A 26,336-nucleotide genomic window follows, 5' to 3' on the forward strand; every position below is an offset into this window, starting at 1 on the left:
TAGAAAGCCTATTTATTTTTTGGGTTGATTTGGGTTCCTAATTCTACCTGAAAAAATCAATCAATCAATCAGTGGGAGAAAAATATTGGCCTCAGGGCTTGTGTGCCACTCCTTACTCCTGTGTGTGCCATCTCTCACTCAGTGGGCCATAGAAAGCCTATTAATTTTTTTGCTTGATTTGGGTTCTAAATTCTACCTGAAAAAATCATTAAATCAATCAGTGGGAGATTAATATTGGGCTTTAGGCTTGTGTGCCAGTCCTAAGCGTGCCATCTCTCTCTCTCAGATAGTGGGCCATAGAAAGCCTATTTATTATTATTTTTTTTATTGGGTTTATAAATTTTCCCTGGAAAAAAAAAAAATGGGAGATTAATATTGGCCTCTGGGCTTGTGTGCCAGTCCTGAGCGTGCCATCTCTCTCACAAATAGTGGGCCATAGAAAGCATATTAATTTTTTTGCTTGATTTGGGTTCCAAAATCTACCTGAAAAAAATCACTAAATCAATCAGTGGGAGATTAATATTGGCCTCTGGGCTTGTGTGCCACTCCTGACTCCTGTGTGCGTCATCTGTCACTCAGTGGGCCCTAGAAAGCCTATTTTTTGTTTTATTTGTTTTCTAAATTCTCCCTGAAACAATCATTTTATTTTCTTTGGTTTCTAAATTATTCCTGAAAAAAATCTTTTTTTTTGTATTTTTTTTTCTCTCAAGTCTCCCTGAAAAAAAAAAAATCTGTGGGAGATTCATATTGCCCCTTCTGCTTGTGTGCCAGTCTTGACTCCTGGGTGTGCCATCTCTCTCTCTCTCCCCAATTGTGGGCCATAGAAAGCCTATTAATTTTTTTGCTTGATTTGGGTTCCAAAATCTACCAAAAAAAATCACTAAATCAATCAGTGGGAGATTAATATTGGCCTCTGGGCTTGTGTGCCACTCCTGACTCCTGTGTGCGTCATCTGTCACTCAGTGGGCCCTAGAAAGCCTATTTTTTGTTTTATTTGTTTTCTAAATTCTCCCTGAAACAATCATTTTATTTTCTTTGGTTTCTAAATTATTCCTGAAAAAAATTATTTTTTTGGTATTTTTTTTTCTCTCAAGTCTCCCTGAAAAAAAAAAAAAAAATCTGTGGGAGATTCATATTGCCCCTTCTGCTTGTGTGCCAGTCTTGAATCCTGGGTGTGCCATCTCTCTCTCTCTCCCCAATTGTGGGCCATAGAAAGCCTATTAATTTTTTTGCTTGATTTGGGTTCCAAAATCTACCAAAAAAAAATCACTAAATCAATCAGTGGGAGATTAATATTGGCCTCTGGGCTTGTGTGCCACTCCTGACTCCTGTGTGCGTCATCTGTCACTCAGTGGGCCCTAGAAAGCCTATTTTTTGTTTTATTTGTTTTCTAAATTCTCCCTGAAACAATCATTTTATTTTCTTTGGTTTCTAAATTATTCCTGAAAAAAAATCATTTTTTTTGTATTTTTTTTTCTCTCAAGTCTCCCTGAAAAAAAAAAAAAAAAAAAAAATCTGTGGGAGATTCATATTGCCCCTTCTGCTTGTGTGCCAGTCTTGACTCCTGGGTGTGCCATCTCTCTCTCTCTCCCCAATTGTGGGCCATAGAAAGCCTATTAATTTTTTTGCTTGATTTGGGTTCCAAAATCTACCAAAAAAAATCACTAAATCAATCAGTGGGAGATTAATATTGGCCTCTGGGCTTGTGTGCCACTCCTGACTCCTGTGTGCGTCATCTGTCACTCAGTGGGCCCTAGAAAGCCTATTTTTTGTTTTATTTGTTTTCTAAATTCTCCCTGAAACAATCATTTTATTTTCTTTGGTTTCTAAATTATTCCTGAAAAAAATCATTTTTTTTGTATTTTTTTTTCTCTCAAGTCTCCCTAAAAAAAAAAAAAAAAAAAAATCTGTGGGAGATTCATATTGCCCCTTCTGCTTGTGTGCCAGTCTTGACTCCTGGGTGTGCCATCTCTCTCTCTCTCTCCCCAATTGTGGGCCATAGAAAGCCTATTAATTTTTTTGCTTGATTTGGGTTCCAAAATCTACCAAAAAAATAACTAAATCAGTCGGTGGGAGATTAATATTGGCCTCTGGGCTTGTGTGCCACTCCTGACTCCTGTGTGCGTCCTCTCTCACTCAGTGGGCCCTACAAAGCCTTTTTTTTTTTTTTTTTCCTAAATTCTCCCTGAAACAATCATTTCATTTTATTTGTTTTATAAATTCTTCTGTAAAAAATAATTTTTTTTTAATTTTTTTTTTTTCTGAAGTCTCCCTTTTAAAAAAAACAAACACAAATCAGTGGGAGATAAATATTTACATTTGCGCTTCAGTGACAGTCCTGCGTGTGTGCCATCTCATTTGTTGCCAACAACAACAGAGTGTGTAACATTGTGGCTGATTTTCGTTGTGGTCTCACCCACCTGTAATGGGGTAGCTAAATCATACTGAAGTTATAGCTCACCGTGTAAGTTGTGTGACAGCAACAAATACCGTTCGTTTGGTAACGTTTTTAAAACAATGAGGAAGTCTGGTGGAAGAGGTCGTGGCCGGGGGCGTTCACTGTCAGCTAGTAATGAGGGTAGTGGTAGTGGTGGAGCATCAGCTGGTCGTGGGAAAAAAAATATTGCACCTAAGTCTGGAGCTGTGGAGCCAGGTTCGTCGTCTGGCTACACAAGGCCTCGAACGCTCCCTTTTCTGGGAGTAGGAAAACCGCTTTTAAAGCCGGAGCAGCAAGAGCAAGTTTTGGCTTATCTTGCTGACTCAGCCTCTAGCTCTTTTGCCTCCTCTCGTGAAACTGGTAAATGTCAAAGCAGCGCGTCGTTAGTGGATGTTCACGGTCAGGGACAAGTCGCTTCCTTGTCCTCTTCAGCAAAAACAACAACAGAGAAGAATGCAGCAGGCGACACAACGGGTTACTCCATGGAGCTCTTTACACATACCGTCCCTGGCTTAGAAAGTGAAGCAGTTAACAGTCCATGCCCATTACAAGTTGAATCTGACATGGAGTGCACTGATGCACAGCCACAGCCAGACTACTATCCTGGTCCTTTGACTCAGACCACAACATTGCCATCGCAGGGTGCTGATCAAGAATCAGACCCTGATGAGACTATGTTGCCCCATCACGAACGCTATACCACCGACCGACACGGTGACACAGACGAAGTTGCACACGAGCTACAAGAAGAGGTAATAGATGACCCAGTTCTTGACCCCGATTGGCAGCCATTGGGGGAACAGGGTGCAGGCGGCAGCAGTTCTGAAGCGGAGGAGGAGGGGCCGCAGCAGGCATCAACATCGCAACAGGTTCCATCTGCCGGGCCCGTATCTTGCCCAAAACGCGTGGCAAAGCTAAAACCTGTTGGAGGACAGCGTGGCCATCCGGTTAAAGCTCAGTCTGCAATGCCTGAAAAGGTATCCGATGCTAGAAAGAGTGCAGTCTGGCATTTTTTTAAACAACATCCAATTGATCAGCGCAAAGTCATCTGTCAAAATGTTCAACTACCTTAAGCAGAGGACAGAATCTGAAAAGTCTCAATACAAGTTGCATGCATAGACATTTAACCACCATGCATTTGCAAGCCTGGACTAACTACCAAACGTCCCTTAAGGTTGTAGCACCCTCGGCCAATGAAGCTAGTCAGCAACGCAACATCCCTTCCGGCAGTGTAGGGCCACCATTTTCCGCACCACCTGCAGTATCTGTGCAGGTTTCTTTGCCAGGCCAAAGCCGTCAGGGTCAGGGAATCACCAGTTTCGTAGTAGGAAACACTGCATCTAGGGCACCGGTGGCAACAATACCATCTCCCACCGTCTCTCAGTCTGCCATGTCCACCGGCACCCCCGCTAGTTCCACGATCTCCAGCTCTCCAGTCCAGCTCACCCTACATGAGACTATGGTTAGAAAAAGGAAGTACTTAGCCTCGCATCCGCGTACACAGGGTTTGAACGCACACATAGCTAGACTAATCTCGTTAGAGATGATGCCCTACCGGTTAGTTGAAAGCGAAGCTTTCAAAGCCCTGATGGACTACGCTGTACCACGCTACGAGCTACCCAGTTGACACTTTTTTTTCCAGAAAAGCCATCCCAGCCCTCCACCAGCATGTTAAAGAGCGCATCGTCCATGCACTCAGGCAATCTGTGAGCACAAAGGTGCACCTGACAACAGATGCATGGACCAGTAGGCATGGCCAGGGACGTTACGTGTCCATCATGGCACACTGGGTAAATGTGGTGGATGCAGGGTCCACAGGGGACAGCAAGTTTGGGACAGTTCTGCCTAGCCCACGGTCTAGGAAACAATTGGCTGTAGCCGTTCGCACCCCCTCCTCCTCCTCTTCGTCCTCCTGCAGAAGCGAGAGCTCGTCCACAGACCGCAGTCGCACAACCACTCCATCCGCAGCTGCCACTGTTGCACACCAGGTCTCCCATTATGGGGCAGCTACTGGCAAACGTCAGCAGGCTGTATTGGCTATGAAGTGTTTGGGCGACAACAGACACACCGCGGAAGTTCTGTCCGAGTTCTTGCAGAAAGAAACGCAGTCGTGGCTGGGCACTGTAGATCTTGAGGCAGGCAAGGTAGTGAGTGATAACGGAAGGAATTTCATGGCTGCCATCTCCCTTTCCCAACTGAAACACATTCCTTGCCTGGCTCACACCTTAAACCTGGTGGTGCAGTGCTTCCTGAAAAGTTATCCGGGGTTATCCGACCTGCTCCTCAAAGTGCGTGGACTTTGCTCACATATCCGCCGTTCGCCCGTACACTCCAGCCGTATGCAGACCTATCAGCGTTCTTTGAACCTTCCCCAGCATCGCCTAATCATAGACGTTGCAACAAGGTGGAACTCAACACTGCACATGCTTCAGAGACTGTGTGAACAGAGGCGTGCTGTTATGTTTTTGTGGGAGGATACACATACACGGGCAGGCAGTAGGATGGCAGACATGGAGTTGTCAGGTGTGCAGTGGTCGAAGATTCAAGACATGTGTCAAGTCCTTCAGTGTTTTGAGGAATGCACACGGCTGGTTAGTGCAGACAACGCCATAATAAGCATGAGCATCCCCCTAATGCGTCTGCTGATGCAAAGTTTGACGCACATAAAGGATCAGGCGTCTGCAGCTGAGGAAGAGGAAAGCCTTGATGACAGTCAGCCATTGTCTGGCCAGGGCAGTGTACAGGACGAGGTAGCGGGCGAAGAGGAGGAGGAGGACGAGGAGGATGATGGGGATGATTATATTTTTAATGAGGAAGCTTTTCCGGGGCCACTGGAAATTAGTGGCGCGGCAAGGCCGGGTTCTGGTTTTTTGAGGGACACAAGTGACGTGGATTTGCCTGAAACTGCCCCTCAACCAAGCACAACCGCAGATTTGAGAACTGGAACTTTGGCCCACATGGCGGATTATGCCTTACGTATCCTCAAAAGGGACACACGCATAACTAAAATGATGAATGATGACGATTACTGGTTGGCCTGCCTCCTTGATCCTCACTATAAAGGCAAATTGCAAAATATAATGCCACATGAGAACTTGGAACTAATATTAGCAACCAAACAATCAACTCTTGTTGACCGTTTGCTTCTGGCATTCCCTGCACACAGCGCCCGTGATCGTTCTCACACGAGCTGCAGGGGCCAGCAGACCAGAGGAGTTAGAGGGGCAGAAATCAGAAGTGGCGTTGGCCAGAGGGGTTTTCTGACCAGGTTGTGGAGTGATTTTGCTATGACCGCAGACAGGACAGGTACTGCAGCATCAATTCAAAGTGACAGGAGACAACATTTGTCCAGTATGGTTACAAACTATTTTTCATCCCTTATCGATGTTCTCCCTCAACCGTCATTCCCATTTGATTACTGGGCATCCAAATTAGACACCTGGCCAGAATTGGCAGAATATGCATTGCAGGAGCTTGCTTGCCCGGCAGCTAGTGTCCTATCAGAAAGAGTATTCAGTGCTGCAGGTTCAATACTAACAGAAAAAAGGACTCGTCTGGCTACCCAAAATGTAGATGATCTAACCTTCATTAAAATGAACCACAACTGGATTTCGAAATCTTTTGCCCCACCTTGCCCGGCTGACACCTAGCTTTCCTATGAAAAGGTCTTGCCTGTGGACTATTCTGAATGCCTTTTCCAATCTCGTAATTTTCAGCACCTGATTGTCCAGCATACGACATGTTTACACCTCACTAAATGGCCAAACTCCCCACACGGGGCCGTGGTATCGACACTTGGCGACAGCACCCGTGAGAGTGCAGTTTGTCTGAAGAGGTGGGTGAGCCCGCTTTTGGTCGACGGCACTGCCACTGGGCCCCTCCTAGTACAATAAAGTGTCTCTGGCGGTGGTGGTGCGCACCCAACGTCAGACACACCGTTGTAATATGAGGGGCCCTGGGCCTGTACCGCCGGCCACAAGACAGTTTCCCCCCACCCCAGCTCAAACAGTGCTCTACCACTTGCAAAATTATCTCACAGCTCCACCAATGTTTAGTCTATGCGCTGACATCCTTCAATGCCTGCCACTGACAATACCATTGTTTTGACATTTTTGTTATGTTAGGCCTTCGATGCCTGTCTGTGGTCACTCCTTCCACTAGGCCTCCACTGACCACACCACTGCTGCCCGTGTACCCCTGGAACCAATTTAAAATTGCCTACAGCCATGTGTTATTATTTTAGGCCTTCGATGCCTGTCTTCGGTCACTCCTTCCACTAGGCCTCTACTGACCACACCACTGCTGCCAGTGTACCCCTGGAACCAATTTAAAATTGCCTACAGCCAGCCCAATTTTTTTATTTTAGGCCTTCGATGCCTGTCTGCGGTCCATTCTTTCAACTACTACTACACTGACCAGGTCACTGCTGCCCGTGTACCCCTGGAACCAATTTAAAATTGCCTACAGCCATGTGTTATTATTTTAGGCCTTCGATGCCTGTCTGCGGTCACTCCTTCCACTAGGCCTCCACTGACCACACCACTGCTGCCCGTGTACCCCTGGAACCAATTTAAAATTGCCTACAGCCAGCCCAATTTTTTTATTTTAGGCCTTCAATGCCTGTCTGCGGTCCATTCTTTCAACTACTACTACACTGACCAGGTCACTGCTGCCCGTGTACCCCTGGAACCAATTTAAAATTGCCTACAGCCATGTGTTATTATTTTAGGCCTTCGATGCCTGTCTGCGGTCACTCCTTCCACTAGGCCTCCACTGACCACACCACTGCTGCCCGTGTACCCGTGGAACCAATTTAAAATTGCCTACAGCCATGTGTTATTATTTTAGGCCTTCGATGCCTGCCTGCGGTCACTCCTTCCACTAGGCCTCCACTGACCACACCACTGCTGCCCGTGTACCCCTGGAACCAATTTAAAATTGCCTACAGCCAGCCCAATTTTTTTATTTTAGGCCTTCGATGCCTGTCTGCGGTCCATTCTTTCAACTACTACTACACTGACCAGGTCACTGCTGCCCGTGTACCCCTGGAACCAATTTAAAATTGCCTACAGCCATGTGTTATTATTTTAGGCCTTCGATGCCTGTCTGCGGTCACTCCTTCCACTAGGCCTCCACTGACCACACCACTGCTGCCCGTGTACCCCTGGAACCAATTTAAAATTGCCTACAGCCATGTGTTATAATTTTAGGCCTTCGATGCCTGTCTGCGGTCACTCCTTCCACTAGGCCTCCACTGACCACACCACTGCTGCCCGTGTACCCCTGGAACCAATTTAAAATTGCCTACAGCCATGTGTTATTATTTTAGGCCTTCGATGCCTGTCTGCGGTCACTCCTTCCACTAGGCCTCCACTGACCACACCACTGCTGTCCGTGTACCCCTGGAACCAATTTAAAATTGCCTACAGCCATGTGTTATTATTTTAGGCCTTCGATGCCTGTCTGCGGTCCATTCTTTCAACTACAACTACACTGACCAGGGCACTGCTGCCCGTGTACCCCTGGAACCAATTTAAAATTGCCTACAGCCATGTGTTATTATTTTAGGCCTTCGATGCCTGTCTGCGGTCACTCCTTCCACTAGGCCTCCACTGACCACACCACTGCTGCCCGTGTACCCCTGGAACCAATTTAAAATTGCCTACAGCCATGTGTTATAATTTTAGGCCTTCGATGCCTGTCTGCGGTCACTCCTTCCACTAGGCCTCCACTGACCACACCACTGCTGCCCGTGTACCCCTGGAACCAATTTAAAATTGCCTACAGCCATGTGTTATTATTTTAGGCCTTCGATGCCTGTCTGCGGTCACTCCTTCCACTAGGCCTCCACTGACCACACCACTGCTGTCCGTGTACCCCTGGAACCAATTTAAAATTGCCTACAGCCATGTGTTATTATTTTAGGCCTTCGATGCCTGTCTGCGGTCCATTCTTTCAACTACAACTACACTGACCAGGGCACTGCTGCCCGTGTACCCCTGGAACCAATTTAAAATTGCCTACAGCCATGTGTTATTATTTTAGGCCTTCGATGCCTGTCTGCGGTCACTCCTTCCACTAGGCCTCCACTGACCACACCACTGCTGCCCGTGTACCCCTGGAACCAATTTAAAATTGCCTACAGCCATGTGTTATTATTTTAGGCCTTCGATGCCTGTCTGCGGTCACTCCTTCCACTAGGCCTCCACTGACCACACCACTGCTGCCCGTGTACCCCTGGAACCAATTTAAAATTGCCTACAGCCAGCCCAATTTTTTTATTTTAGGCCTTCGATGCCTGTCTGCGGTCCATTCTTTCAACTACTACTACACTGACCAGGGCACTGCTGCCCGTGTACCCCTGGAACCAACATCAGAAAATATAAAAATAAGTATTTTGCTTACAAAAAAGAAAATACTGGAGAGATATCAAATGCAGACATTTTAACATTAAAAACAAACACACAACTAAAATCTGGTACAGTACTAAAAATGGCCACCAGCTACAATTACTTTCTCCTGCAAGTAGTTAACTGATAGGTTTTTTAAATTGAAAACACAGATATGGCATCCACCGAGTGTTGTCCTGTCGCGTCTTCTTTATATTATTGCCGAAAAGATGCAAAACAATGAAAATAATAAAATCATTAATTACCAAAATAATAGAGAAAGTCAACACCACATTGCAAATAAACATTCATTCCAAATAAAGAAGCAGGGCGCGTCCGAGGGTGAATATATACCTAATAAGAATATAATCACCCTCGGACGCGCAATGCTTATTTCCAACAGCCTTCCTTCCTAAGAATCAGCCCTTCCGTGGTGTAGAGAGACGTTGTGTTACACTCCAAGGTGTTCCCCAGGTTGCCTTTCCTGAGCTTCGATCTTCCGGCTCTCGTTTAGTAGTTGTTGGAAACTACGCTGCATTAGGCCTTCAAATTGGGTATGGGGTGTAGAGAGATGGTGTGTTCCACTCCAAGGTGTTCCCCAGGTTGCCTTTCCTGAGCTTCGATCTTCCGGCTCTCGTTTAGTAGTTGTTGGAAACTACGCTGCATTAGGCCTTCAAATTGGGTATGGGGTGTAGAGAGAGGGTGTGTTACACTCCAAGGTGTTCCCCAGGTTGCCTTTCCTGAGCTTCGATATTCCGGCTCTCGTTTAGTAGTTGTTGGAAACTACACTGCATTAGGCCTACAAATTTGGTATGGGGGAAACATTGGCGCATCTGCGGTCCCTCCTTCCTCTAGGCCTCCACTGACCTGTCTACTGCTGCCCGTGTTCCCCTGGAACCAATTTTAAATTGCCTACAGGCAGCCCAATTTATTATGTTAGGGCTTCGAAGCCTGTCTGCGGTCCCTCCTTCCACTAGGCCTCCACTGACCTGTCTACTGCTGCCCGTGTACCCCTTGAACCAACATCATAAAATAAAAAAAAAAGTATTTTGCTTATAAAAAAGAAAATACTGGTGAGATATCAAATGCAGACATTTTAACATTAAAAACAAACACACAACTAAAATCTGGTACAGTACTAAAAATGGCCACCAGCTACAATTACTTTCTCCTGCAAGTAGTTAACTGAAAGGTTTTTTAAATTGAAAACACACATATGGCATCCACCGAGTGTTGTCCTGTCGCGTCTTCTTTATATTATTGCCGAGAAGATGCAAAACAATGAAAATAATAAAATCATTAATTACCAAAATAATAGAGAAAGTCAACACCACATTGCAAATAAACATTCATTCCAAATAAAGAAGCAGGGCGCGTCCGAGGGTGAGTATATACCTAATAAGAATATAATCACCCTCGGACGCGCAATGCTTATTTCCAACAGCCTTCCTTCCTAAGAATCAGCCCTTCCGTGGTGTAGAGAGACGTTGTGTTACACTCCAAGGTGTTCCCCAGGTTGCCTTTCCTGAGCTTCGATCTTCCGGCTCTCGTTTAGTAGTTGTTGGAAACTACGCTGCATTAGGCCTTCAAATTGGGTATGGGGTGTAGAGAGATGGTGTGTTCCACTCCAAGGTGTTCCCCAGGTTGCCTTTCCTGAGCTTCGATCTTCCGGCTCTCGTTTAGTAGTTCTTGGAAACTACACTGCATTAGGCCTTCAAATTGGGTATGGGGTGTAGAGAGAGGGTGTGTTACACTCCAAGGTGTTCCCCAGGTTGCCTTTCCTGAGCTTCGATCTTCATGCTCTCGTTTAGTAGTTGTCGGAAACTACGCTGCATTAGGCCTACAAATTGGGTATGGGGTGAAGAGAGAGGGTGTGTTACACTCCAAGGTGTTCCCCAGGTTGCCTTTCCTGAGCTTCGATCTTCCGGCTCTCGTTTAGTAGTTCTTGGAAACTACACTGCATTAGGCCTTCAAATTGGGTATGGGGTGTAGAGAGAGGGTGTGTTACACTCCAAGGTGTTCCCCAGGTTGCCTTTCCTGAGCTTCGATCTTCCGGCTCTCGTTTAGTAGTTCTTGGAAACTACACTGCATTAGGCCTACAAATTGGGTATGGGGTGGAGAGAGATGGTGTGTTACACTCCAAGGTGTTCCCCAGGTTTCCTTGCCATTGCTTCGGTCTTCCGACTCTCGTTTAGTAGTTGTAGAAAAGTACACTGCATTAGGCCTACAAAATGGGTATGGGGTGGAGAGAGATGGTGTGTTACACTCCAAGGTGTTCCCCAGGTTGCCTTTCCTGAGCTTCTATCTTCAGGCTCTCATTAAATTGTGGTTAAATGGAACAACTGCATTTGGCGTACTAGTTGGTTTGGGGCCTACTATCGGTGTCTGCCACTCCTTGCTGTTCTCCTGGTTTCCTGTCCTGAAATTCCATTTTCAGGCTCTCGTTAAGTAGTTGTTAATGTTAGACTGCATTTGGCCTACTAGTTGGGTTGGGGCCTACTATCGGTGTCTGCCACTCCTTGCTGTTCTCCTCCACTGAACAAAGCTGTGCCGCCTGTTTACTACGGTTGCCAATTTTGAACTGCATTTCGACTACTTACTGATTTGGCCCTACTCTCTGTGTCAGCCTCTCATTCCAGTTGTCGTCCACTGCAATGCCCCCTGGTTATTCCTGTGTTACCAATTTTGAACTGCATTTAGCCCACTTTATTCTTTGGGCCTATATCTGTGTTTCCACTTCATCGTGCCCATTGCCCAGCCAGTGATAGATGAGTCTGCTGGTACATTGACCCATAACGCAACATTCCCCGTGCATGCTACACAACAACATTGTGACCCTGCTGAAAGTCAGGTTGCTCTTCCCGCATACCATACCACCTTACACGGGGACAAAGAGGAAGGTGCAGATGAAAGTGCAGGTTCCTTCATCAGGTGGGGGGAGGAATACTAGTTGGCGACGTCACTGGCACAGGGCCTCTCATAGTACGCAAAAGTGTTGCTGCCGGTGGGAGGCGCCCCCGCCGTGCAAACACACCGCTGTACTTTGAGGGGCCCTGTGCCAGTGCCAATGCCAACAAGTGGGCCCCCCCTGCTTGCTCAGGATCACAGCACTTGCAAAGTTGAAATACTTACCTCTCCCTGCTCCACTGCCGTGACGTGGTCCAGATTTCCTGGGCCCACTAATTACTTGAACCAGCCCTACCCCACACAACTTTAGCCAAATGACCCCCAATTTCAAATGCCTTCCAATTATTATAAGGTAAATTACGCTTGACAAGCTTCATTAAGAAGAATGGATGGTTTTGACATTAAAATGGGCACTCTAGGTGTTTTCCTGGCCCCCACTCACTGCCGACTATGCTGCCCCATTGACTTGCATTGGGTTTCGTGTTTCGGTCAATCCCGACTTTACGTCATAATCGGCCGATTTCACTCGACCCGACTTTTGAGATAGTCGGGTTTCGCGAAACCCGGCTTGACTCTAAAAAGGTCAAGGTCGCTCAACTCTAGTTAGGACTGCTCTGATAAGGGTATACCGTGAAGATTGGTAGAGCAGCTTAGTATACATTTTTTGCAAAAAACGTATCAACCAAATACCCTGTTTTTTACATCTTTTACTAGCACTTGCGGATTACTGCAACATTTTTTCAAACTGAGTGTTTTTGGTTTTACTATTCTCTTTTGTGTCTTCAGGTTTCTTGGTGGTGTGTGAACATGATCATACAGACTTGTTCACTGTGCAAGTAGCCCATGTGTTCCTGTTTCCATAATTGTTCTCTTGTGTCTACAAGACTGGGGAGTTCCACCACTCCTCTTGGGCTATCTGCACAAAAGCTGTTCTACCCTGTATGCACACATGGATTTTTCCTCTCTGAACCCTGTTCACACAGGTTATATACAGATGATCAGGTTTTTAAATACATCAGATAGGGATTGCATACATTAGTTAAGACTGCTCTGATAAGGGTATACCGTGAAGATTGGTAGAGCAGCTTAGTATACATTTTTTGCAAAAAACGTATCAACCAAATACCCTGTTTTTTACATCTTTTACTAGCACTTGCGGATTACTGCAACATTTTTTCAAACTGAGTGTTTTTGGTTTTACTATTCTCTTTTGTGTCTTAATGATAAACTTACCTGGAGCAGCCAGTGCCAGGCAGCAGCTGCCAAGGCAAACAGGATCATGGGGTGCATTAAAAGAGGTCTGGATACACATGATGAGAGCATTATACTGCCTCTGTACAAATCCCTAGTTAGACCGCACATGGAGTACTGTGTCCAGTTTTGGGCACCGGTGCTCAGGAAGGATATAATGGAACTAGAGAGAGTACAAAGGAGGGCAACAAAATTAATAAAGGGGATGGGAGAACTACAATACCCAGATAGATTAGCGAAATTAGGATTATTTAGTCTAGAAAAAAGACGACTGAGGGGCGATCTAATAACCATGTATAAGTATATAAGGGGACAATACAAATATCTCGCTGAGGATCTGTTTATACCAAGGAAGGTGACGGGCACAAGGGGGCATTCTTTGCGTCTGGAGGAGAGAAGGTTTTTCCACCAACATAGAAGAGGATTCTTTACTGTTAGGGCAGTGAGAATCTGGAATTGCTTGCCTGAGGAGGTGGTGATGGCGAACTCAGTCGAGGGGTTCAAGAGAGGCCTGGATGTCTTCCTGGAGCAGAACAATATTGTATCATACAATTAGGTTCTGTAGAAGGACGTAGATCTGGGGATTTATTATGATGGAATATAGGCTGAACTGGATGGACAAATGTCTTTTTTCGGCCTTACTAACTATGTTACTATGTTACTAACTCATCCGGTTCAGGTATCATTCAATCTAAGGCCGGCGTCACACTCAGCGTTAAAAATATGGTCCATATTTTACGACCGTAATATGCCAGAAAAGTTAAAAAATGGTGATCTGTAAGTACTCCGTAGGCAGGGGTGTGTGAGCGTATTTTGCGCATGGCATCCTCCGTATGTAATCCGTATGGCATCCATACAGTGAGATTTTCTCGCAGGCTTGCAAAACCGACATACGGACATACAATGGATCCATGTGCTGAAAAAATCATAAAAATATATATACTGTCTATATATATATATATATATATATATATATATATTTCATACAGCGCTAGATAGCTTAAAAGCCGGTAATTCAATTGCTGGCTTTTGCTATCTCCTTCCCAAACCCGACATGATATGAGACATGGTTTACATACAGTAAACCATCTCATATCCCTTTTTTTTGCATATTCCACACTACTAATGTTAGTAGTGTGTATGTGCAAAATTTGGGCGCTCTAGCTATTGAATTAAAGGGTTAAATCGCGGAAAAAATTGGCGTGGGCTCCCGCGCAATTTTCTCCGCCAGAATGGTAAAGCCAGTGACTGAGGGCAGATATTAATAGCCTGGAGAGGGTCCATGGTTATTGCCCCCCCTGGCTAAAAACATCTGCCCCCAGCCACCCCAGAAAAGGCACATCTGGAAGATGCGCCTATTCTGGCACTTGGCCACTCTCTTCCCATTCCCGTGTAGCAGTGGGATATGGGTAATGAAGGGTTAATGTCACCTTGCTATTGTAAGGTGACATTAAGCCAAATTAATAATGGTGAGGCGTCAATTATGACTCCTATCCATTATTAATCCAATAGTATGAAATGGTTAAAAAGCACACACACACACACATTGTTCCAAAGTATTTTAATGAAATAAATACACAGGTTTTTGTAATATTTTATTATTCTGGTAATCCACCTGAAGACCCTCATCCTGCAAAAAAGTGAAAATAAAAAAACAACAATATCCCATACCTTCCGTCATTCTGTAATGTCCCACGATGAAAATCCATCTGAAGGGGTTAACTATTTTTACAAGCAGAAGCTCTACTAATGCAGCTGTGCTTCTGTCTGTAAAACCCCAGTGAATGAATGGAATGTAGGTCAATGACCTGTATTTACCTTCAGTTGCGGCGATGCGCCCTCTGCTGGATGTCCTCATATGAACTCGAGCCTGGAAACTTTTCTGAATATTTTACCACGCTTGAGTTCATATGAGGACATTCATGTCGGGTTTGGGAAGGAGATAGCAAAAGCCGGCAATTGAATTACCGGCTTTTAAGCTATCTTGCGCTGTATGAAATATTAATATATATACATATACAGTGGGGCAAAAAAGTATTTAGTCAGTCAGCAATAGTGCAAGTTCCACCACTTAAAAAGATGGGAGGCGTCTGTAATTTACATCATAGGTAGACCTCAACTATGGGAGCCAAACTGAGAAAAAAAAATCCAGAAAATCACATTGTCTGTTTTTTTAACATTTTATTTGCATATTATGGTGGAAAATAAGTATTTGGTCAGAAACAAACAATCAAGATTTCTGGCTCTCACAGACCTGTAACTTTTTCTTTAAGAGTCTCATCTTTCCTCCACTCATTACCTGTAGTAATGGCACCTGTTTAAACTTGTTATCAGTATAAAAAGACACCTGTGCACACCCTCAAACAGTCTGACTCCAAACTCCACTATGGTGAAGACCAAAGAGCTGTCAAAGGACACCAGAAACAAAATTGTAGCCCTGCACCAGGCTGGGAAGACTGAATCTGCAATAGCCAACCAGCTTGGAGTGAAGAAATCAACAGTAGGAGCAATAATTAGAAAATGGAAGACATACAAGACCACTGATAAACTTCCTCGATCTGGGGCTCCATGCAAAATCCCACCCCGTGGGGTCAGAATGATCACAAGAACGGTGAGCAAAAATCCCAGAACCACGCGGGGGGACCTAGTGAATGAACTGCAGAGAGCTGGGACCAATGTAACAAGGCCTACCATAAGTAACACACTACGCCACCATGGACTCAGATCCTGCAGTGCCAGACGTGTCCCACTGCTTAAGCCAGTACATGTCCGGGCCCGTCTGAAGTTTGCTAGAGAGCATTTGGATGATCCAGAGGAGTTTTGGGAGAATGTCCTATGGTCTGATGAAACCAAACTGGAACTGTTTGGTAGAAACACAACTTGTCGTTTTGGAGGAAAAAGAATACTGAGTTGCATCCAACAAACACCATACCTACTGTAAAGCATGGTGGTGGAAACATCATGCTTTGGGGCTGTTTCTCTGCAAAGGGGCCAAGACGACTGATCCGGGTACATGAAAGAATTAATGGGGCCATGTATCGTGAGATTTTGAGTGCAAACCTCCTTCCATCAGCAAGGGCATTGAAGATGAAACGTGGCTGGGTCTTTCAACATGACAATGATCCAAAGCAACGAAGGAGTGGCTTCGTAAGAAGCATTTCAAGGTCCTGGAGTGGCCTAGCCAGTCTCCAGATCTCAACCCTATAGAAAACCTTTAGAGGGAGTTGAAAGTTCGTGTTGCCAAGCGAAAAGCCAAAAACATCACTGCTCTAGAGGAGATCTGCATAGAGGAATGGGCCAACATACCAACAACAGTGTGTGGCAACCTTGTGAAGACTTACAGAAAACGTTTGACCTCTGTCATTGCCAACAAAGGATATATTACAAAGTATTGAGATGAAATTTTGTTTCTGACCAAATACTTATTTTCCACCATAATATGCAAATAAAATGTTAAAAAAACAGACAATGTGATTTTCTGGATTTTTTTTTCTCAGTTTGTCTCCCATAGTTGAGGTCTACCTATGATGTAAATTACAGACGCCTCTCATCTTTTTAAGTGGTGGAACTTGCACTATTGCTGACTGACTAAATACTTTTTTGCCCCACTGTATGTGTCTCACTGAAATATATATATACCCCTATACTATGTGTAGACATTTATCTTAGCTATTCTATTCTAACCTGTCAGTGTGATTTTACTGTACACCGCACTAAATTGATGGCTTTTCTAGAGAACACCGCTGCGTATTTCTCGCAAGTCACACTGTTGGTCCGTGTGTAATCCGTATTGTTCTCGCCCCCATAGACTTACATTGGCTTACTTTTTGCGCAATACGGTGACAAACGCAGCATGCTGCGATTTTCTACGGCCGTAGAAGACCGTATAATACAGATCAGAAAAATACGGCTGATAGGAGCAGGGGCATAGAGAATCATTGTACCGTATGCAATCCGTATTTTCTGCACCTTTCACACGTCCGTATAACTCGCTAGTGTGACGCCGGCCTAATAAGGAATGAGACACAGGTGAAAATCATAAGGTATAAGACAGGAAAATTTCCAGCAACTACAATAGAAAGAACTATAAAAACATTATTTTATTAGAAACTATTAAAATAACGAAAGAGAAAAAATTAAAGTAAATAAACTAGGCATACGCAGTTTGATCACTAAGGATCTTAACCTCTTAATGACAGAGGTAATTTTGACCTTTTAAGGCTATGTGCACATGTTTAGGAATTTTTGCATTTTTTTCGCTATAAAAACCCGATAGAACCACGAAAAAATACATACATTAAGCATCCTATTATTAGAATGCAATCCGCATTTTTTGTGCACATGCTGCATTTTTTTCCCCGGTGGAATCGCATTCCGGAAAAAAACGCAGCATGTTAATTAAAGTGCAGAATCACGGCAATTCCGCACACATAGGAATGCATTGATCCGCTTACTTCCCGCACGGGGCTATGCCCACCATGCGATACGATATGATACGATACGATACACTTTATTGATCCCGTGGGAAATTATGGTATCACAGCAGCACGACTTAAATCATAAAAATCATAAAGGAATTACATAGTTGACATGACAGTTTGTTGACAGAAGAACATTATACATTAGAATAGGACATACACAACAAGTGAACTGAAATGTAGAGAAATAAGTAGACATTCACCTTGGTGGTTTAACCCTAATGTTATTGTTGTACATTCCCATGGCAGTTGGCACAAACGATTTCCTATATTTTTCTTTCTTACACCTCAGAAGTATTAGCCGGTTACTGAAGGTGCTCTTCTGTCTCATGAATAGCTCATATAGTGGATGTGCATTATTGTTCATAATTGCGATACACTTTTTCAGAGTTCTTTTCTCCACTACCTCCCCAAAAGAGTCCAGATTGCAGCCCACAGCAGAACTTGCCTTCTTAATAATCTTATTCAGCTTATTAGCATCAGAGGCCCGCACACTACTACCCCAGCACGTGATTGCAAAAAAGATGGCACTTGCCACCACAGATTGGTAGAACATTTCTAACATTTTGCTACACACATTAAAAGACCTCAGTTTCCTTAGGAAATACAGTCTGCTCATCCCCTTCTTGTAGACAAACTCTGAGTGGCATCTCCAGTCCAGTTTGCTATCCAAATGGACCCCCAAATATTTGTAACTCTCCACCTGCTCTACCTCCTGACCAGCAATAGTGATCGGTAAGCATTCCATCTTTATCCTGCTATAGTTGGCCACCAACTCCTTAGTTTTCTTAACATTTAGTTGTAGATAGTTACCATTGCACCAATCCACGAAATTCGACACCACCCTTCTATATTCCTCATCCCCCTGATCTCCCCTAATGCATCCCACAACCACAGAGTCATCCGAAAATTTTTGAAGGTGGCAAAGTTCAGATTTATACTGAAAGTCTGAAGTATTCAGTGTGAATAGAAAGGGCGCAAGCACCGTTCCCTGGGGGGCACCAACACTGCTCAATAATCTGCTTGACACAACTGCTCCCATCTGTACAAACTGTGGCCGATCTGATAGGTAGTCAGTTATCCAATTTCTCATCCCCTCCTCAACCTTCATATCAGTCATCTTTTTGTGTAGTAAAAGTGGCTGCAGGGAGTTAAATGCACTCGAGGAATCGAAGAACATCGCTCGCACCGTGGTTCCGTCAGTCTCCAGAAATGAATGTACCCTATGTAACAGAGAAAGGATAGCATCATCCACCCCCAATCTATGTCGGTAAGCAAACTGAAGGGGATCGATAAAAGCATTGACCCTCGGTCTTAAGTGAGCAAGCACTAATCTTTCCAAGGCCTTCATAGCGTGAGATGTTAAGGCTACAGGACGATAGTCATTTAGGGTTGCAGGAGAAGTCGTCTTGGGTACCGGCACCAGACAGGAAGTTTTCCATAACACTGGTACCCTCTGTGTTTGTAGACTTCCATTAAATAGGCGCGTAAAGACAGTACACAGCTGGTCTGCACAAACTTTAAGGACACGTGAGCTGAGTCCATCAGGTCCTGCAGCTTTACCAATGTTAAGTGACTTAAACTGCCTCCTCACATCATTTTCGGATACTCTAAAATAGGTCTGCTCATCCTCCAATATCGATGTTGCAGAATTTGCACCCAGTTCCCATCCACTATCAGTTGGCATTACACATGTACTGCTAAATCTATTGAAATACTCATTCATCTCATTAGCCTTGTCCATTGTTCCTGGATCATTTTCAGGCCTCAGCTTAAGCCCAGTCAGTAATTTCATTCCTGCCCAAACCTCCCTGGTAGAGTTGAGCGACCTTGACCTTTTTAGAGTCGAGCCGGGTTTTGCGAAACCCGACTATGTCCAAAGTCGGGTCGAGTGAAATCGGCCGATTATGACGTAAAGTCGGGATCGGCCGAAACACGAAACCCAATGCAAGTCAATGGGGCAGCATAGTCGGCAGTGAGTGGGGGCCAGGAAAACACCTAGAGTACCCATTTTAATGTCAAAACCATCCATTCTTCTTAATGAAGCTTGTCAAGCGTAATTTACCTTATAATAATTGGAAGGCATTTGAAATTGGGGGTCATTTGGCTAAAGTTGTGGGGGGTAGGGCTGGTTCAAGTAATTAGTGGGCCCAGGAAATCTGGACCACGTCACGGCAGTGGAGCAGGGAGAGGTAAGTATTTCAACTTTGCAAGTGCTGTGAACCTGAGCAAGCAGGGGGGGCCCACTCGTTGGCATTGGCACTGGCACAGGGCCCCTCAAAGTACAGCGGTGTGTTTGCACGGCGGGGGCGCCTCCCACCGGCAGCAACACTTTTGCGTACTATGAGAGGCCCTGTGCCAGTGACGTCGCCAACTAGTATTCCTCCCCCCACCTGATGAAGGAACCTGCACTTTCATCTGCACCTTCCTCTTTGTCCCCGTGTAAGGTGGTATGGTATGCGGGAAGAGCAACCTGACTTTCAGCAGGGTCACAATGTTGTTGTGTAGCGTGCACGGGGAATGTTGCGTTATGGGTCAATGTACCAGCAGACTCATCTATCACTGGCTGGGCAATGGGCACGATGAAGTGGAAACACAGATATAGGCCCAAAGAAGAAAGTGGGCTAAATGCAGTTCAAAATTGGTAACACAGGAATAACCAGGGGGCATTGCAGTGGAGGACAACTGGAATGAGAGGCTGACACAGAGAGTAGGGCCAAATCAGTAAGTAGTCGAAATGCAGTTCAAAATTGGCAACCGTAGTAAACAGGCGGCACAGCTTTGTTCAGTGGAGGAGAACAGCAAGGAGTGGCAGACACCGATAGTAGGCCCCAACCCAACTAGTAGGCCAAATGCAGTCTAACATTAACAACTACTTAACGAGAGGCTGAAAATGGAATTTCAGGACAGGAAACCAGGAGAACAGCAAGGAGTGGCAGACACCGATAGTAGGCCCCAAACCAACTAGTACGCCAAATGCAGTTGTTCCATTTAACCACAATTTAATGAGAGCCTGAAGATAGAAGCTCAGGAAAGGCAACCTGGGGAACACCTTGGAGTGTAACACACCATCTCTCTCCACCCCATACCCATTTTGTAGGCCTAATGCTGTGTACTTTTCTACAACTACTAAACGAGAGTCGGAAGACCGAAGCAATGGCAAGGAAACCTGGGGAACACCTTGGAGTGTAACACACCATCTCTCTCCACCCCATACCCAATTTGTAGGCCTAATGCAGCCTACTTTCCGACACCTACTAAACGAGAGCATGAAGATCGAAGTTCAGGAAAGGCAACCTGGGGAACACCTTGGAGTGTAACACACCATCTCTCTCCACCCCATACCCATTTTTTAGGCCTAATGCAGTGTACTTTTCTACAACTACTAAACGAGAGTCGGAAGACCGAAGCAATGGCAAGGAAACCTGGGGAACACCTTGGAGTGTAACACACCATCTCTCTCCACCCCATTCCCCATTTTTTAGGCCTAATGCAGCCTACTTTCCGACACCTACTAAACGAGAGCATGAAGATCGAAGCTCAGGAAAGGCAACCTGGGGAACACCTTGGAGTGTAACACACCATCTCTCTCCACCCCATACCCATTTTGTAGGCCTAATGCTGTATACTTTTCTACAACTACTAAACGAGAGTCGGAAGACCGAAGCAATGGCAAGGAAACCTGGGGAACACCTTGGAGTGTAACACACCATCTCTCTCCACCCCATACCCAATTTGTAGGCCTAATGCAGCCTACTTTCCGACACCTACTAAACGAGAGCATGAAGATCGAAGCTCAGGAAAGGCAACCTGGGGAACACCTTGGAGTGTAACACACCATCTCTCTCCACCCCATACCCAATTTGTAGGCCTAATGCAGCCTACTTTCCGACACCTACTAAACGAGAGCATGAAGATCGAAGCTCAGGAAAGGCAACCTGGGGAACACCTTGGAGTGTAACACACCATCTCTCTCCACCCCATACCCATTTTGTAGGCCTAATGCAGCGTACTTTTCTACAACTACTAAACGAGAGCATGAAGATCGAAGCTCAGGAAAGGCAACCTGGTGAAAACCTTGGAGTGTAACACAACCTGTCTCTACACCCCATACCAAATTTGTAGGCCTAATGCAGCGTAGTTTCCACCAACTACTAAACGAGAGCCGGAAGATCGAAGCTCATGAAAGGCAACCCGGGGAACACCTTGGAGTGTAACACAACCTCTCTCTACACCACGAAAGGGCTGATTCTTAGGAAGGAAGGCTGTTGTAAATAAGCATTGCGCGTCCGAGGGTGATTATATTCTTATTCGGTATCTACTCACCCTCGGACGCGCCATGCTTCTTGATTTGTAATTAATGTTTATTTGCAATGTGCTTTTGACTTACTCAATTATTTTTTTAATTATTGATTTTATTAAATTAATAGTTTAACATCTTATTGGAAATAATTTAAAGGAGACGCGACAGGACAACACTCGGTGGATGCCATATCTGTGTTAACAACTCCAAAAAACTTTCAGTTAACTTCTTGCAGGAGAAAGAAATTGTAGCTGTTGGACCTTTGTAGTACAGTTCCAGATATTTGTTGTGTGTTTGTTTTGATTGTTAAAATGTCTGCATTTGAGATCTCAACACGATCTTATTTTTTATAATCAAATTAATTTTTTTTATATTTAATGATGTTGGTTCAAGGGGTACACGGGCAGCAATAGACAGGTCAGTGGAGGCCTAGTGGAAGGAGTGACGGCAGACAGGCATCAAAGGCCTAACATTGGGCTGGCTGTAGGCAAGTTAAAATTGGTTCCAGGGGAACACGGCCATCAGTGGCCTGGTCAGTGTAGTTGTAATTGAAAGAACGGGACGCAGACAGGCTTCGAAGGCCTAACATAATAACATAGGGCTGGCTGTAGGCAAGTTAAAATTGGTTCCAGGGGAACACGGCCATCAGTGGCCTGGTCAGTGTAGTTGTAGTTGAAAGAACGGGACGCAGACAGGCTTCGAAGGCCTAACATAACAAACTTGGGCTGGCTGTAGGCACTTTTAAATTTGTTCCAGGGGTACATGGGCAGCAGTGTATGGTCAGTGGAAGTCTAGTGGAAGGAGTGACCGCAGACAGGCTTCCAAGGCCTAACATAACAAACTTGGGCTGGCTGTAGGCACTTTTAAATTGGTTCCAGGGGTACACGGGCAGCAGTGGTCTGGTCAGTGGAAGTCTAGTGGAAGGAGTGACCGCAGACAGGCTTCCAAGGCCTAACATAACAAACTTGGGCTGGCTGTAGGCACTTTTAAATTGGTTCCAGGGGTACACGGGCAGCAGTGGTCTGGTCTGTGGAAGTCTAGTGGAAGGAGTGACCGCAGACAGGCTTCGAAGGCCTAACATAACAAACTTGGGCTGGCTGTAGGCACTTTTAAATTGGTTCCAGGGGTACACGGGCAGCAGTGGTCTGGTCAGTGGAAGTCTAGTGGAAGGAGTGACCGCAGACAGGCTTCCAAGGCCTAACATAACAAACTTGGGCTGGCTGTAGGCACTTTTAAATTGGTTCCAGGGGTACACGGGCAGCAGTGGTCTGGTCTGTGGAAGTCTAGTGGAAGGAGTGACCGCAGACAGGCTTCGAAGGCCTAACATAATAAACTTGGGCTGGCTGTAGGCACTTTTAAATTGGTTCCAGGGGTACACGGGCAGCAGTGGTCTGGTCTGTGGAAGTCTAGTGGAAGGAGTGACCGCAGACAGGCTTCGAAGGCCTAACATAACAAAATTGGGCTGGCTGTAGGCACTTTTAAATTGGTTCCAGGGGTACATGGGCAGCAGTGTATGGTCAGTGGAAGTCTAGTGGAAGGAGTGACGGCAGACAGTCTTCGAAGGCGTAACATAACAAAATTGGGCTGACTGTAGGCACTTTTAAATTGGTTCCAGGGTAACACGGCCAGCAGTGGCCTGGTCAGTGTAGTAGTTGTAGAAAGAAGGGACCGCAGACAGGCTTCGAAGGCCTAACATAACAAAAATGTCAAAACAATGGTATTGTCAGTGCCAGGCATTGAAGGATGTCAGCGCCTAGACTACACATTGGTGAAGCTGTGAGAGATAATTTTGCTAGTGGTAGAGCACTGTTTGAGCTGGGGGGGGGAACTGTCTTGTGGCCGGCGGTACAGGCACAGGGCCCCTCATATTACAACGGTGTGTCTGACGTTGGGTGCGCACCACCACCGCCAGAGACACTTTATTGTACTATGAGGGACCCAGTGGCAGTGCTGTCGACCAAAAGCGGCCACACCCACCTCTTCAGACAAACAGCACTCTCAAGGGTCCAAGCGCAAAGTGGCGATAGCACGGCCCCGTGTGGGGAGTTTGGCCATTTCGTGAGGTGGAAACATGTCGTATGCTGGACAATCAGGTGAACAAAATTACGAGATTGGAAAAGTCATTCAGAATAGTCCACAGGCAAGACCTTTTCATAGGAAAGCTAGGTGTCAGCCGGGCAGGGTGGGGCAAAAGATTTTGAAATCCAGTTGTGGTTCATTTTAATGAAGGTTAGATCATCTACATTTTGGGTAGCCAGACGAGTCCTTTTTTCTGTTAGTATTGAACCTGCAGCACTGAATACTCTTTCTGATAGGACACTAGCTGCCGGGCAAGCAAGCTCCTGCAATGCATATTCTGCCAATTCTGGCCAGGTGTCTAATTTGGATGCCCAGTAATCAAATGGGAATGACGGTTGAGGGAGAACGTCGATAAGGGATGAAAAATAGTTTGTAACCATACTGGACAAATGTTGTCTCCTGTCACTTTGAATTGATGCTGCAGTACCTGTCCTGTCTGCGGTCATAGAAAAATCACTCCACAACCTGGCCACTTCTGATTTCTGCCCCTCTAACACCTCTGGTCTGCTGGCCCCTGGAGCTCGTGTGAGAACGATCACGGGCGCTGTGTGCAGGGAATGCCAGAAGCAAACGGTCAACAAGAGTTGATTGTTTTGTTGCTAATATTAGTTCCAAGTTCTCATGTGGCATAATATTTTGCAATTTGCCTTTATAGCGAGGATCAAGGAGGCAGGCCAACCAGTAATCGTCATCGTTCATCATTTTTGTAATGCGTGTGTCCCTTTTGAGGATACGCAAGGCATAATCCGCCATGTGGGCCAAAGTTCCCGTTGTCAAATCTGCGGTTGTGCTTGGTTGAGGGGCAGTTGCAGGCAAATCTACGTCACTTGTGTCCCTCAAAAAACCAGAACCCGGCCTTGCCACGCCACCAATTTCCCGTGCCCCCGGGAAAGCTTCCTCATTAAAAATATACTCATCCCCATCATCCTCCTCATCCTCCACCTCCTCTTCGCCCGGTACCTCGTCATGTACACTGCCCTGACCAGACAATCGCTGACTGTCATCAAGGCTTTCCTCTTCCTCTGGTGCAGACGCCTGATCCTTTATGTGCGTCAAACTTTGCATCAGCAGACGCATTAAGGGGATGCTCATGCTTATTATGGCGTTGTCTGCACTAACCAGCCGTGTGCATTCCTCAAAACACTGAAGAACTTGACACATGTCTTGAATCTTCGACCACTGCACACCTGACAACTCCATGTCTGCCATCCTACTGCCTGCCCGTGTATGTGTATCCTCCCACAAAAACATAACAGCCCGCCTCTGTTCGCACAGTCTCTGAAGCATGTGCAGTGTTGAGTTCCACCTTGTTGCAACGTCTATGATTAGGCGATGCTGGGGAAGGTTCAAAGAACGCTGATAGGTCTGCATACGGCTGGAGTGTACAGGCGAACGGCGGATATGTGCGCAAAGTCCACGCACTTTGAGGAGCAGGTCGGATAACCCCAGATAACTTTTCAGGAAGCACTGCACCACCAGGTTTAAGGTGTGAGCCAGGCAAGGAATGTGTTTCAGTTGGGAAAGGGAGATGGCAGCCATGAAATTCCTTCCGTTATCACTCACTACCTTGCCTGCCTCAAGATCTACAGTGCCCAGCCACGACTGCGTTTCTTGCTGCAAGAACTCGGACAGAACTTCCGCGGTGTGTCTATTGTCGCCCAAACACTTCATAGCCAATACAGCCTGCTGACGTTTGCCAGTAGCTGCCCCATAATGGGAGACCTGGTGTGCAACAGTGGCAGGTGCGGATGGAGTGTTTGTGCGACTGCGGTCTGTGGACGAGCTCTTGCTTCTGCAGGAGGACGAGGAGGAGGAGGAGGAGGAGGGGGTGCGAACGGCTACAGACAACTGTTTACTAGACCGTGGGCTAGGCAGAACTGTCCCAAACTTGCTGTCCCCTGTGGACCCTGAATCCACCACATTTACCCAGTGTGCCGTGATGGACATGTAACGTCCCTGGCCATGCCTACTGGTCCATGCATCTGTTGTCAGGTGCACCTTTGTGCTCACAGATTGCCTGAGTGCATGGACGATGCGCTCTTTAACATGCTGGTGGAGGGCTGGGATGGCTTTTCTGGAAAAAAAGTGTCGACTGGGTAGCTCGTAGCGTGGTACAGCGTAGTCCATCAGGTCTTTGAAAGCTTCGCTTTCAACTAACCGGTAGGGCATCATCTCTAACGAGATTAGTCTAGCTATGTGGGCGTTCAAACCCTGTGTACGCGGATGCGAGGCTAAGTATTTCCTTTTTCTAACCATAGTCTCATGTAGGGTGAGCTGGACTGGAGAGCTGGAGATCGTGGAACTAGCGGGGGTGCCGGTGGACATGGCAGACTGAGAGACGGTGGGAGATGGTATTGTTGCCGCCGGTGCCCTAGATGCAGTGTTTCCTACTACGAAACTGGTGATTCCCTGACCCTGACTGCTTTGGCCTGGCAAAGATACCTGCACAGATACAGCAGGTGGTGCGCTAAATGGTGGTCCTACACTGCCGG

The sequence above is a fragment of the Ranitomeya imitator genome, chromosome 1, assembly GCF_032444005.1.
Source record: "Ranitomeya imitator isolate aRanImi1 chromosome 1, aRanImi1.pri, whole genome shotgun sequence".
Classification (NCBI taxonomy): Eukaryota; Metazoa; Chordata; class Amphibia; order Anura; family Dendrobatidae; genus Ranitomeya; species Ranitomeya imitator.